This window comes from Schistocerca serialis, chromosome 2 (genome assembly GCF_023864345.2).
Source record: "Schistocerca serialis cubense isolate TAMUIC-IGC-003099 chromosome 2, iqSchSeri2.2, whole genome shotgun sequence".
NCBI classification, from domain to species: domain Eukaryota; kingdom Metazoa; phylum Arthropoda; class Insecta; order Orthoptera; family Acrididae; genus Schistocerca; species Schistocerca serialis.
In genome coordinates this window covers 718,990,303-719,006,221 of record NC_064639.1, presented here as the reverse complement: position 1 = coordinate 719,006,221, position 15,919 = coordinate 718,990,303, and the positions used below count along the sequence as shown (strand labels likewise).

The 15,919-nt window shown below is 39.4% G+C and overlaps 1 long non-coding RNA gene across 1 annotated transcript in view; it reads right to left on the bottom strand.

The window, feature by feature from the left end:
- The window catches only part of LOC126455678 (uncharacterized), a 51,096-nt gene extending 37,396 nt beyond the window's left edge, over positions 1–13,700 (bottom strand). Inside the window, exon 1 of the long non-coding RNA XR_007585352.1 lies at positions 13,597–13,700. This is a non-coding gene — a long non-coding RNA (uncharacterized LOC126455678). The remainder of the gene's footprint in view (positions 1–13,596) is intronic.
- Positions 13,701–15,919: the final 2,219 nt, after the last annotated feature.

Here is a 15,919-nt window from a genome sequence, read left to right as displayed (position 1 = left end):
CTGACATCTCTGCCCAATCTCTTTGCCTTTACAAATGTCTGCTTGTGTCTGTGTATGTGCGGATGGATATGTGTGTGTGTGCGAGTGTATACCTGTCCTTTTTTCCCTCTAAGGTAAGTCTTTCCGCTCCCAGGATTGGAATGACTCCTTACCCTCTCCCTTAAAACCCACATCCTTTCGTCTTTCCCTCTCCTTCCCTCTTTCCTGATGAAGCAACTGTTTGTTGCGAAAGCTTGAATTTTGTTTGTATGTTTGTGTTTGTTTGTGTGTCTATTGACCTGCCAGCGCTTTTGTTTGGTAAGTCTCATCATCTTTGTTTTTAAATATATTTTTCCCACATGGAATGTTTCCCTCTATTATATTTCTATATGTTATGTATTATTTACTGAATTCATTACTCAAGGGACACAACATTGTTCATAGTCAATTCTTCATGCAGAATATTATATGCACACTCAATTGAGATACCTACAGTCTCAGCAACCTCACAAATTTTTATTTGGCTATCTTATATTACTGTATCATGGATTTTATCAATAATTTTCTTCTTGGTTACCTCAGTTGGACAGCTGGAGTGCACTTCATCTTCCTACAGTCTCAGCAACCTCATAAATTTTTATTTGGCTATCTTATATTACTGTATCATGGATTTTATCAATAATTTTCTTCTTGGGTACCTCAGTTGGACAGCTGGAGTGCACTTCATCTTCAGTGCTTGTCCAACCACATTTAAATTCATTAATCCAAAAAGCAAATAGACTTCAGTGATGGTGAAGAGTCATGTGAACTTCATCCAGTTCTCTTTTGAATTGTGTGACTGTTCAATTCTTCAAATGAAAATAATTAATAAGAGCACAAAACTTCATTTTCTCCATTTAAATCACTGTTGATGCACTGACCAAATCAGACGGCTGTTAACAGTGAACTGCATGCTGTACATACTTGAATTTCTTTATACAATCCTAGGAATAATCAACCTTACCAACCATGTAGGTGCAATAAAAACATTCCTTTCTTTCATGGAAATTTACCAAATTTATCAAACTAACCTTTTACATATATACTCCAAAGCCACAGCTTTCCTGTTCCACTTGCAACAGAGGAAAAAACTGTTGATACATTTCCATATAAGCACTAATTTTTCTTATCTTTATGTTCCTTATGAGAAATATACATTGGCGGCAGTAGAATTGCTCTGCAGCAACTCTAAATTTTCTCAACAGTGTTTCTCAGAAAAAAACGATATTCTTTCCAGGGATTCCCATTTGAATCCCAGAAGCATACTTGTGTTATTCAAACTTACCGGTAACAAATCTGGCAGCCTGCCTATGAATTGCTTCAATGTCTTCTTTTAACCTCAGCTGCTGTGGATCCCAACACTTGAGAATTACTCAAGAATGCACTAGTGTCCTATATGTGCTCTCCTTCATGTTCCTACTACAATACTTACATACTTATTCCATTTCATTTTGCTTTGCAGTGTTGTACCTAGATATTTAATTGACATGACTGGGTGAAGCAGCACACTACTAAGAAATAATTTTGTCTGAGTCATCTTGTATGCTCTTACAGTCACTCAGCAATGATACATTTCTGTACACCACAGCATAATTGCGAACAGCTTTAGAGTGCTGCTCACACTGTCTGCCAGATCATTTATGCATATAGAAAATAACGGTGGTCCTATCACACTTCCCTGGAGCACGTCTGATGATATTGTTATTTCTTATGAACACTCACCATCAAGGATGACATAGTGGGTTCTGTTTGAGCCACTCAGCATCTGGGAACCTATTCCATATGTTCATACCCTCGACAACAGTCTGCACTGGGGCACCACACCAAATGCTTATTGGAAATCTAGAAATATGGAATCTGCCTGTTGCCCTTCACCCATGGTACTCAGGATATCATTTGAGAAAAGGACAAGCTGAGTTGCACACAAGGCAATGTTTTCTAAAACAATGCTGACTCATGGACAGAAACTTTTCTGTCTTATCAAAATTTATTATATTCCAACTGAGAATATGTTCGAGAATTCTGCAGCAGAATGATGTTAAGAATATTGGTCTGTAATTTTGTGAGTATGTTCTTTTACCATTACTATGTACAAGATTTACTTGCCCTTCTTTCCAACTGCATAGTAGTTGTTGTTGGGTGAGAGATTTGCAATAAATGCAAGCCACGTAAGGGGCCAGTGCTACAGAGTACTCTTTGTAAAATCAGATTGGGATTCCACCTGTTCCTGCCAACTTGTTTGCTCTCAACTCTTGCAGTTGTTTCTCCATGCCAGGGACTAATACTATGTCCTCCATATGGGAGTCTGTGCAATGGTCAAACGATGATACATTTGTATAATTCACCTGGGTGAATAACTTCTTCTTTGACTTTCCTTTTGATAACTTTTACTGCCACAACAGACCAGTCAAAGAGCAATGGATAAAGGCCTGCTTTTTCTAGCATAAATACTCACCAAGCCTCCTTGATTGATTTATTGACTTCAGTAACCATAGTCAATATGATGACATCATAATCACTAATCCTTATCTCTACACTGACATTGTCAATAAGGTGAGACTTGTTGTAGCTAAAATATTTTTATTGCTTGTGGGTTGTCAAACTTAGCTGCTCAAGACAGATTTTGGAAAATGTGTTCATAAGTACTTCGCAAAACTTTCTACCTGCAATCAGTCCATAGATGTCCCAGTGTACACCTAGTAGTTTACAGTCGCCTTCAACTAACAGTCCATGATGTGGATATTTTCATGCTATTGACCGTAGACTTTCTTTTAATTACTCTGAAACTGTCACAGGAGAATTGGGTGGCTCGTAAAAACAGCCAGCACTTCAATTGATTACACCTAGACCTTTTATATGCAACCAGATAATTTCCATGTCTCGACCTCAATAGAGAAAATATTTTTGTCAACTGCAATGAACCCTCCCCCTATTATGGCATCTAATCTATCTTCTTTATATATGTTCCACGAATTGCTTAATATCTCAGAGCTTCCTATTTCAGTTTTCAGCCCACTCTCAGTCCCAAGAATAATTTGAGTGCAAGAAATTTCCAGGAGGCCAGCAAATTCAAGAACTTTGTTACAAATACTTCAACAATTCAGTTTTGGGGTAAACTTCTGCCCATTATCTGAAAGAATTACTTTTGGGGTGTCAATATTAGAAAAATAGTCCCCTCTGAAACTGAAAACAATTTGATTTCTTATGAGGATACAACTTTACAAACTTTGAGTAAATACCAAACATCAAAAAGGTGTAATAAAATTTAACTTTAGATTTTGGTAAGGTGCCGTACATATCTATTGCTACAAGGTCTAATTGTTCATTTGTCAGAATGGCTTGTATTAACCCTCTGAAAGTCTGGTTTCTAACCTTTATTCATGGGCATCTATTGCAGGTAGCAAGTTTCTTTTTTTATCTCAAATCAATATGATAACTACATGTTTTCATTTAACTTTTGCATGCTCTTAGTTGGACCACATCATTTTGGATGCATGGGTGATGTATAAACATTACATCAGAAAACTGTTGATCTTCACTGTAACATATTACCCCCTAATATTGTACAGAAGCAGCCAGGAGGGGTTTAGGGAGGTGGGTGCCCTGATCAGTTGTGTTCAAGGACAAGGTATTAAAATCTAGTAGAAATTGGTCCCTCATGGGTGTATTCAAGATTAGGGAATACAGGAGGTAAGTCTGGAGAACTTGCTATCAGGAAGTGGCCACTATGGCCAAAGTCTCAGACAGAACATTCTTGTAGATATTTGTGTCTATGGAATTCCCAAATTTGTCAGGGCTAAGGATGTTAATCTACATACTGATATAATCTTTATTGATTAAAATTATGTAAGCAATTTTTTCTAAAATACGAGGGCGGTTCAGAAAGTAACCTCCGATTGGTCACAGTGCGGGTTGTGGGGGGAGTAGCGACGCCATCTGTGCGTTCACGCACTCAACAGGTCAGTCGGCATCAAGCCGTGGTCGAGTGAACGTCGTACCTACGCTAGTTTAGTTTTTGTGGCAGTTTGAAATGTGTGCTGCAATAGAAAACCCCGCCAAATGTGAAGTGCGTGCTGTCATAAGGTTTTTTACAGCCAAAGGATATTCTGCAGCAGCTATTCATCGTGAGCTTTGTGCCGTGTATAGACCAAGAGTTATGAGTGAAGGAGTTGTCCATGAATGGGTACGTTTATTTAAAAGTGGACGAGAAAACGTTCATGATGAAGAGAGGAGTGGTAGACACATCATTGGTGACTGACGAACTCGTTCAGACAGTTGATGCAAAAGTTCGTGAAAATCGACGTTTCTCAATGTCGGAGTTGTCTACTGGTTTTCCACAGATTTCTAAGACTCTCTTGTACGAGATAGTGACAGCAAGATTGGGTTACCGTAAGTTCTGTGCACGATGGGTGCCCAAAATTCTTACCGACCACCACAAAACTCAAAGAATGGCCTCTGCATTAGACTTTCTGTCACGTTATGAGAACGAAGGAGAACCATTGTTAAACAGAATCGTGACCGGTGACAAAACCTGGATTAAGTATGTGAACCCTGAGACAAAAGAACAATCAAAGATGTGGGCACATTCAAATTCGCCTACCAAACCAAGAAAAGCCTCGCAAGATTCTTCTGCCAGAAAACTGATGGCAACGGTGTTTTGGGATGCCAAAGGGGTGTTGTTGGTTGAATTCATGGAACGTGGTACGACCATTAATCAAGACGTGTACTGTGAAACAATAAAAAAGTTACGACGGGCTATACAGAACAAACGCCGTGGTATGCTGACTTCCGGTATCGTTTTTTTGCACGATAACGCCCGTCCTCACTCTGCTCGCAGAACAACGGCCCTTCTTGAGTCCTTCAAGTGGGACGTTATCAACCATCCACCTTACAGCCCAGACCTGGCGCCAAGTGATTATCACCTCTTCATGCATTTGAAGAAATGGCTCGGGTCACAGCGGTTTGATGACGACGAAGAGCTCAAAGATGCGGTCACAGGCTGGCTCCAGGCACAAGCGGGTGATTTTTATGCAGAAGGAATTTCAAAGCTTGTGAAGAGATACGATAAGTGCCTCAATCGCTATGGAGACTATGTAGAAAAATAGTGCAAAGATGTAGTTGTAAGATGTATATATTAAAATATTTTTATTTAACTTGGTGTATTTTTTTAAATCAACCGGAGGTTACTTTCTGAACGGCCCTCGTAAAATATAAATGACATATTAAAAGTTAATTTATCATCACATAATGATTAAGAATTTCCCTTAGTTATTTCTACATTTCAAGAATAATCACTGAACTGCTTTGTATTGAAATATGAAATAAATAGTTCAGACTGGTATATAAGTAGCCAGTTACTGGCTAACAAAATCTTATTACCAGCTTTACTGCTGTATTTTCCCAAGAAGAAAATGTGAAATATCGTTGTGACCTTCTGAAATTTGCAAACAAAATGTTGTCACTTGGTATTTATCACACGTCTGTTATTTAGATACTTCTTTACCTACAGTCACTTTTGTGTTTGCTTTTTCTGTCATCTTTGCATCACAATACATGCAACAGAAGTTCCCAAGCAAAGAAGGTGATCTGTAACAAATTGATTGCACAAAGAGACATACATGCATACATGCACACTTTCCACAAGGTCTTGTGCATACCCATTTCCCACATGAGGTGGCTCAGTGGTTAGCATGCTGGACTCACATTCAGGGGGATGATAGTTAAAACCTGCATCTGGCCATCCTGACTTAGGTTTTCTGTGAGTTCCCTAAATCGCTTCAGGCAAATGTCAGGAGGGTTCCTTTGAAAGGGCATGGCCGACTTCCTTTCCCATCTTTCCCTAATCCGATGGGACTGATGACCTCCCTCAAATCAATCAACCAACCGACCATTCCCATTTATTCCTGTGTATCTGTGATTATGCACAAGGGAAAGAGGCATTGTGTGGACATAACTTGAGCAACTTAGGTCTGTACATTGCAGCGATCCCTCGCTTGCTATATCACTGTAATCTGCAACTTGTCTCGACCACACCACACACAAGCAATTTGCCAAGTGGTCTCACCCAGTGCTGCAAGGTACAAGCACTGCAGTGTGGTGAAGTTCTGCAATGGAAAACGAAATGCTGAGTTTAGTGGCAGCCGTAGTTGTGAGAGGTGATCCTGCTAATACTCATAAAAGGAAATATTGGACCGAAAAACAGCTTTGAAAGAGAGACAAAGTTATTTCATACTAATTTAATGAAAGAATAATGATTTCACTTGAAAGACTGCTATAATTACATGTTTATCTAGAGATCTAAAAATTGTTCCACCAGAGATACCATAACACGAAAAAGACACAAACATGAGGCAACCAGCATGAGGACCTTATAGCAACTTTAAGTTTCTTAGCAACTAGGAGATCTAATGAAGGCTTGAAATTTTCGGCAATGATGTTGCCACCATGCTTGGGGAAGATCACTACATGTACAGCCACTCACAAATCTCTAAAGGAATGTTGTAATTAATTTTAAAATGCACAAATTAAAAAACTTAACTGAAATGTAGGGTCAAATTGTAAAGAAAATTTTGTATCTCAGAATTTAAAGCAATTTTGCCAGCTGTAATGTTCTTTATTGCGGCAGTATGATTATTTGGGTGGTGTCAGAAGTGTGGAATGGTAACTCAAGTTTCTTATTTTCCCTATAAATAAAACATCTTGTATAACCTTCTCAGCATAGTGCCACTGCTTGTATGAAATTACTCTTAGCCTACATGCAACTTTTTTTGTAAACATTTCTGCTGAACTTTCTTTATGTATTTTGTTAACTGTCTGTGTTATACCCTCAAAGGTTTGTCTGAAGCAGTCACCTCTTCCTCTTTAAATGAAGGTTGCTTCTGTGTATAATAGCCTGAGCACTGTTTTCTGCTTCTTCTTGTTCGCCCATCTTCTCGACCACCATCATCTCCTCCTCCTTCCCCACCATGTGGGATGTCAGCTGTTGCACTGTTATCTGGTGGTACATGTAATAATGGAATTGTATTCTGTTGGTTGAACCTTCCGTCAGCACAACCAGATTCGAAAAAAATTGTGAAGGCATTTAAAAAATGTGGAATTTTCCTAACTGTCCAGGAAAAGTTGTCAGTTCTTCTGCTCCCATCTCATATTAGAAGCAGTTTCACAGTCGGGTGCTTTTTGCCATTGTTGATGCCTAATTTCCCCATAAAATAGTTTGTAATAATTTGTAGCTGGGTTTGAGGCAGTCACCTAGACCTAGGGTATCATGTATCTTTATGTACCAGGCGTCCCAAGCATGCTGTCCTCCTTTGACATTAATTAATCCCTGATGCCAAAAGGTTTGCCTAAGCAGAACAGTAAAGGGGACTCCACACCAACAGAGAGGAGACCCTACTAAACATAAGAAAGCGATTGAAAATAAACACTTTACAGCTATAGCTGGTCCTATAGCTCATCACTAGAAAACTTTCTTGGTGTAGGAGGAATGTCAGATTTGATTCCTGGGCTCTAGAAAGGTGTCTGTGTAGGAGAATGATTGTCCCTGACCAAAAAATACATTCATGGGCCAAAGCATATTAATTGCCTGTTTTAAGGCAAGTCAACATATAAAAACTAATCTATTAACAACATATAATGCACCAATTCGTGCTTCACAGTTGGTAGCATTACACGAATGCTATCATATCTTTGATTGTAATAAAGAACAATGAATATCATAAATGATGTTCCTTTATACCCATGTCACAGACTGACAGATCTTTATAATTGCATTATTCATAATACAAATTTTCAAATGCATGTCTGCCTTGGATGCATTGATGTAAGTGACTCTCGGTATTAGCATGGACACCTCTTAACAATTCTGCACACATTGAAGTGCAAGCATAACATATTCATTATTTTAATACATGTGGATTTTCCAGTTCCATTTCATAAACCCTAGCTTTGATATAACCCCATAAGAAATAATCTAAGTGTATTAAATCAGGTGATCTCACTAGCCACCTATCCACCGTCCCAGATAAACATTGTTGACATATTCCCTAAACCCTCTATAGTAAAGGGGTGGTACACCGCCATGCTAAAACCAGTGCCTTCAGCCTTGTAACTAAATGGTGCGACATATCTTACAGGAGATGCCAAAGATTCAGCTCGTTCTGTAGGAACTGCAAATGCAGCCGACAGGTTAGTCTGAGAGCCAAAGGAACTGGTCCAGTGAAATGATCTCCTAGAATGCCGCACTGTAAGTTAACACTCCAGTGCGCATGCATGTGATGTGGTCATAAGCAGTGAGGTCTGACAGGAGTACAGTAATGTTGACTGACTCTGTTGATAGTGGTGTCATTGGCGAAATAGCATTCACATTTATGGCTACTTTATTTACGAGACACCTGCAGAACTATACTGTATTTTGGAAATCATTTCCATATAGCTGTTCGTGTTGTTATAGCTTAGAGATTCTATTTCCATTCCTCCAGAATCCTTTGTCCAGAAGACCTTGATCTCCCCAGATTTGATGCAGCTCTTCTTTGTCTAATTGCAGTGGGAAATAGGTACAGATGGGCGAGATCTAATGACTTTTATAATATTAATAATAATGACCATAATAGTGTTATTATTTTTATTATTACCATTATTGTTATTATTATAGATAAAACAATACTGCAGCCTAAAAGCAAAGGCACGGTAACACTTTTGTTTATGATACATTGTAGATTCGCGTTATTTTCATGTAAGCTATGCTTACTGTGTGTGGGATGTGCTCCAGAATTGTCAGTCACGTTCTGGGCAATATTGGGTATGCCACGTATTGGTCTGTCCAGGACCTGCAAAGCTCCCTCAGTTCTTAAATGCATCTATGCACGTCTAAAAACATGCACAGGATGTAGACATCGCATCAGAAAGTGTCATAAATACAGCCTTCGGGCCTCAGCTGCATTGTGGTGCGTCTCTCGATAGATCAGTATCATAGCGATGTAGTCTTCATTGGAGTACACTGCAGTTGTTACCTGTTTCACTGTTAAGACCTGATTAAAACTACAAATCAGACGGCCACGCCATCTTATCTGAGCGGAATCAGTGGCACAGCTCGGAGGAGATTCGCTTATACATGTACTTCCCTTTTGGACAGTAGTGACGAGGCAACCCTCCTTACACTAATGTATGCAGGAAACATAACACTACAGAAGATGGCTTGTGTGGGCCACCATGTATAAAAGGCAATTGTCTTGACTACCTCACTCATCACCCAGCCGAACTGCTAAAGATTGTAACTTGAAATTTGGAGAAGGTTTGGATCTTATACTGTAGGTGTCGTTGGATTTTTCAAAACCTCAACCCTAAGGGGTGAAAAAGGAATGAAGGTTTGTCTTGAAAAAGTTCACTATTAAGACAATTTTAAATCTGGACCTATGAAAACTGATATTTGGTTTCTCAGTCAGAAAGAAACAAGTACGAGTTTCAGCAGTTTTGGAAATTTAATCCTATGGGGCTGAAATAGTGAGTGACAGCTTCTTTTGAAAATACATCATTATTAAAGAACTACTAAAGTACTTTTAAAGCTACATTATGAGTATTGGTATTTGACTTCTTGGTTGACAATTAAAAAAAAATTGTCTTTCAGTGTTTTTGGTAGTTGAACTCCTAAGATAGTAAAATAGGGGATGAGACTTTTTTTTATGAAAATAATTTATTATGAAGGCATTTTTAAAGCTAAATCCATGAAAATTTAAACTTGGCTTTTCAGTTAGAAAAAAAGTACATGTCTGACAGAGTTTGGAAATTGAACCACTAAGGGGGTAAAATAGTGGGTGAAAGTTTATTTAGAAATAAATAATTAGTAAAGAACTACTAAAGGACCTTTAAGGCTAACTCTATGACTTCTTTGTTAGAAATTAAAAAAAAAAAAACTTGTGTCAGTGTTTCTGGAAATGCAACCCCTAATGGAGTGCAATAAAGAATGAAAATTCTTAAGAAAATATTTCATTACAAAAGCTAAATTTATGAAAGTTATATTTCACTTCTCAGTTAGATATAAAGAAATATTAGTTAGGGGATGAAAGTTACTATGGAAATACCTGTATCTCCACAAGAAAGCAAAAGGCATGATTAACAAAAACTTTGGACTGCAGGAACCAGAATCGCTTTCTGGTCAGAAGTATATTCGGAAGAGACCGTATTTATATGATCTTAATTAGCGTGAAGAGCTTAGAAGGTGTTGCAATTTGTGAACAACATAAAAATTTGATTAAATAAAAATAAAAAAATATCTGCAGCCCATACAGTCCACACGAGTGAGGCAGTGGGCGCTAAGGTGGTTTTTAATATTTTAGAAGATGAATGGCAACTTGTAAGGAGCCATTAAAAACCTTCCAGTTCCCATCACGTTTTAACCTGTGTAATAGATACTGATATCTGAATTGTCTTCTGGAAATAAAATCACCTGAAAACACTATTGCAAGGTGCTGGGGCTAGCAGTGTATTTAACACTAAATTCTTCTAGAATCTCCATATGGAAATGATGCTCTAAGCCTCCCCCCCCCCCCCCCCCTTTTCTAACTCCGACTTTTGCTGTTGCACATGGATTAAGAAGAAACGCAAATTGACTGTAATCGATCCTGCAAGTGGAGTAGAAAACAGTTTGGCACCTGCAATAATTTAATTTGATACAAATTAATTTGATAAAGGAAAGTTTCATTAACGTAGTGAGAAATGAAAGGGTTGCTCCTCCGATCAACAGAATGAAAGTTCTGTCCAAAACAACAACTTGATTAAACTCAAAATAATAAACAAAAAACATGAAATATTTACAATACGTCACATTGGATACTCAAATAAATGCTGTGAAGGTGAAGTTGTCTATAAACTAGACTGTGACATTTATGACCAAGTGGTATGTGGAGCCAATTCCTTGCAACTCAGATCTTAAGAGAAACACCCATCCAACCCAACCCAACACAGTAGTGAGAATTCAGACAATGAACACCCAAGACAGAACCACGTTAGAAAAGACGGGAACAGGCGCGCTCTGCTGAGCTCTGATTGTCACATAGCTAAATTCCCTAATCTGCCGGTGCTGCAGACATACATTGCCAAGCTGTCTTCTTAACTGCAAGGACACGATCTGGCATACCGGAGGCGATGGCTGGTTGTTTCGACGTCCCGTCATGGTAATGATAATGTCGCGAGTTTAGCCCAAAAGAAATTATCCTGGTCTGGTTGTTCCAGATTAGACTTCCTAGCAACACAAATGCGCCTCTAAGGGAGACAAAGAAGGCTCGCTACACAACCACTGACAGTAGAGTGATTGATTTTAACAAGTGAAATCACACAATAACTCTGATACAGTCAACTTTAGCCCAAACTGCTCAAGACGAACAACATAGGCCGCTTGTATGCAGAATGCACAATTGCCAACTGTACTCGCAAAGTTTCATTGAAGTCGAAACTTCAGCAACTTCGTCAAACAGTTACAATTAAATGAAAGTATATTAGACAGCCAACGGAAGGCAGGCTGTCCAGAGCAGTGAGAGCTCAGTCTTGTAACCTACTCCGACTGAAAGGCGAGAGACGACTCCCTCAAGAGTAGCCGTACAAGCTGAACACAGAACATTCCAGCCCCCACAATAGTGGCCGTGGTTAAATGTTCCAATCAGCAAATCGAAAACTGGCAGAAAATTCCACTCTATTGCCGAAGCACTACCATTCCACCAATGGACATACTTGGCGCCAATTTCTGCGCTGATTTTGCTACGTCATGGAGCTATCCCCTGAGCAAGCCAATCACAGTTATGATTTTTGCAGAAAACGCGGGAATTTGCCCACCAAGACTGCCTGGGAACACAAGCCATTCCCACGCCTTGCTGGTAGCCCATCAGAAAGGGTTTTCACTAAGTTTCTGCAAAATAACGGAATCTCTTGCCCCAGCTGCTCCTTCAGGCCCCTGTGGGTGTGTCGCCCCCACTCTTATGACAATGTTGGCGTCTGGAGAACATCCACTCAACTCCCTCACAACCATCGGCATAACCCTTTCAAGATCAGCAAAGCCCGCTGTCACCGGACCACCCGGGTGACAAGAGACGCTGCGTGGGAAGTCTGCATGTGAAGCAATAGCAGCTCTTCACCACATGCAATTAGAGAGGAAAATATTCATATCTTCTGAGTTCTCAATACTAGCCTTGTAATGACAATACTCGGCCATACTTCCCCAAATCGAATTACTCAGAGTAAGATATAAATATGAGAGGGGGCAACTGTGTGCATCTAAAGGCATGCCACCTCTCACTATATTCATCCCTTTCCCTCAGAGCTAATGGATGGTGAGGGACATTGCCGCCCTTGCCCATGGGTATGGCGCCCTTGGATGATGTTAAATATGAACTACTTTACTTTCATTATGGCGCAAATAGGCGTGTATCTGACTGCGGTGTAATGGAGAATACAGATTTCCACATGTAACTTGAATGACACTATGAAACTTCCACAACCACCTCTGGTCAGTGGATGTACACTACCCTATGCATTTGTCGAAGGTAAGGCTTTTGTATCAAGTAAAATCTTCAAGAAATCTGTCTGTAAGAATCAACTAAACAGAGAACGAGGTGTTTTACAACTGTCAAGTGTCGCATGCCAGACAGATCGTGGAAAACATACTTGTAATAATGGTTCCAAGATTGATACTCCATTAACCGAATCGGGACAGTGAGGGTAAACTATGCCACGCGCTGGGGTGCTCGCAGAAGCATAGCGCACGGCCTGATGATGTGTATACTGAGGGTCGTAGCGCACGGCCTGATCATGTGTGCATCGAGGGTGAAGAAACAGAAGGCGATATGTCTTGATAGCAAGGCGCTTAGCGTGCATAACACTTCGGAAATGAGGAACAGAAACGAGAACCAAATCGGCTGTTAGGGCCACAATTATGTACTCATTCTTTCCCGATTCCTGTGAGACAAGCGCTTTAGTTGGATGTGGAAATCTCTCTATTTTTTTCCCAGCACAGGCAGAATAATCATCCGTCCAAAGAGTCAGATGAGCTGCTACTACTACCATTGATGCTAATAACTAAATGCTCTTCACGAGCTTTCACAATATTATCCGTGTTCCACTTTGATTTTTCAGTTTTTTGAACGTGCTACACTCATTTCTGCCACACATCCGGAGTTACTTCAGTGGCTGCTTCAACCAGAAGTTCTTTCGTTTAATGCAGTTTGAAGATTTTTTCCTTGCTGTGACGTAATTCTTAATCTGTGACCAGACAAGTTCAATGGTGTTAATCTCACTGCATTGTGTATACAAACGAACCACTGGCCCCAGTGGAATATGCAGTTTTAGCAACAGTTCCTGATGGTACTGTTGGATGTAAATAACATTCTGTCTTGACTCATTCAGAATAAGTTTCCTCTCCGAATTGATTTATTCTGATCTTTTCGCCCGTTTCTTAGGAATTAATGGCCTCTATAGCACTTGATATTTTGATTTTTAACATTGGAGGTAACAGAAAACATAATATCAGAAAAGAAGTTGCAGTCAAAACACATAAACAAAAAACTTGTGTTAAACGAAGATAATAATACTTACATTTCGTTAGTTACAATGTACAAAGCCTACTTACACAATTTTGCCGACACGTCTGACAGTAGAGCGTAAGGCGACAATAGCCTGTACTGAAAGAATCGCGTGCTTGTGTCTATCGAAGGCAGCAGCTGCTAATGTGACGTCACCAGCTAGTCACTCAGACTCTGCGAATGAACTATGGAGTGCGTAAGACTCGAATCAGTTTAATCCTAGGCAACATCTCTTCAGTTATAATGGCTAGTCGGACGCTTCACAGTTTCTTACGCAGAAAGAAAGAGTATCAGCACTAAAAAATATATAAGCTAAACGGGTAACTCATTGTTGTCTCCGTTGACTCCGAACAAGAGACGTGTGTGTAATGTTACTGCGCTTGTCGTGGTTTCTTAGTCTTCTGAAAAGTTTTTGCTACGGTCGCAGGTGCGAATCCTGCCTCGGGCATGGCTGTGTGTGATGTCCTTAGGTTAGTTAGGTTTAAGTAGTTCTAAGTTACAGGGGACTGATGACCTCCCGTAGTGCTCAGAGCCATTTGAATTAGTTTGAAAAGTTTTGAGTGGAAACATTTTTGACACTGACTGTACTTATGTAAAGCACAGGCAATGGCGAAAATGTCATTCAAAATCATAAATGATCACGTTAGGACATCAGTTTATACGATCTAAAGTTTTGTTATGATCATTTACTATTTTGAGTGACGTTTTCACCAGTTTAGCTTATATTCATTTTTAGTACTGATACTCGTCTTTCTAACTTTAATTTAGTACAGTCTTCCGTGATCGCCACGCCTGGTGCACAGTGCATAGCGCAATTTGACATGTAATATCTTTCCTTTTCATTTTTCACGATTTGTAATAACTTACAACCGATGTGGTTTCGCGTGGTCTTATTCAGAGGAGTCACAACGGAATTAGATGCCAGCGCAAAGCGTTGAGCTTTAAAATTATTTTGAGAGACGACCAATCGAGATCTACCATCATTACATTATTCATCTACGCCTCACCAATGTGAGGCGGTAGAAGAATAATGTAACGACAGTAGATCTCGACCTATAACGTCGTCGTGTATTGCTTATCAATAATACTAACTAAAGAAAATTCTGTAGTGTGTTGTTATGTTGCAAGTAGTAATAATAACGACCATAAGACTGACTGTCTCGGTGTAAATCTGTGAGACAACTTCCGCCACAGCGTTAAGGGAGTATAGACGGTAATAATGCTTCTTTGAGTCGTTTCATATCAGCCGTATTTGTATTTGCAGTGAAGTATAACCTTTGGAAACAATCGAAGTGAATTTGTGACTGATTCATCGTGCAACTGATGTAAATCGTGTAAATATAAGTTTTGAGTCTATTAAATCTCGTTGGTCATCGTGGATCAGGGTGGTAAGTATTCATAAGTACAGAGTGCATGATAGATACAAGACGCAATAACTCATCTTGTAGTTGCCATGCATATCGCGTGACTAGTTCTTGACTTAATTCTAGTATCCTTAGTGTAATTTCATATTTTACATTTACATATACCGTCTACAAATAACCCTAGTCGTAAGAAAGCTTTTAGCTTAACTTAGAGCAGGGCGGAAACGACTCCAAATAATGGCGCCCTTAATTGTTGAAGTTTCATCAATGCTTCGATATATTAGTGTACAATTACTTTAAAATATGTTAACCATGGATGCGAAACAGCAACTGTGTAAATCTGAAGAGGCTGAAAAGTCAGCCAACCAGTTGCACAAAAGGTTTCTTAGCCCTTGACGTAGGGTTCCATATTTGTAAAAATATCTTCTTCAGGAGTAACGAGCCTTGTTATATTATATGATGGCACATTAGACTAGATTTGCCAATTTTGTTTATGACAAGAGCTGCTCGGCTTCATCTAATCTAATGTACCATCGCGTGATGTAACAAGCCCCACTGCTTCTGAAGAAGATATATTTACAAATATCGAAACCCAGTTCAAGGGCTAATAAACCTTTATTTGCAACTAGTTGGCTGATTTTTTAATTTCTTCTACTTTAAAATAGCATTTTCAGCCCTTTCTCTGTACACTGTTTCTACGTGAATCATACAGTATGTACAACTTCGTTTGCCTCCGCATATATACTCCAGAAGACATCTGTGTTGTGGTCTCAGTGTTAAAGTCTGTATTTACTCTCCATCCTGTAGCTTCTAATTTTCCTCACGAGGATGAGCTGCAATTGTATCACTAAGGAAAAATCACCGGCACCCTCTCCTGTTATATTAGCACATGATGGAAGATTATCGATATTGCTCTGTATGTGCCCACATTTATCTATGTTTTTCCTCGTTTTCACACGAGGTATAAGTTGG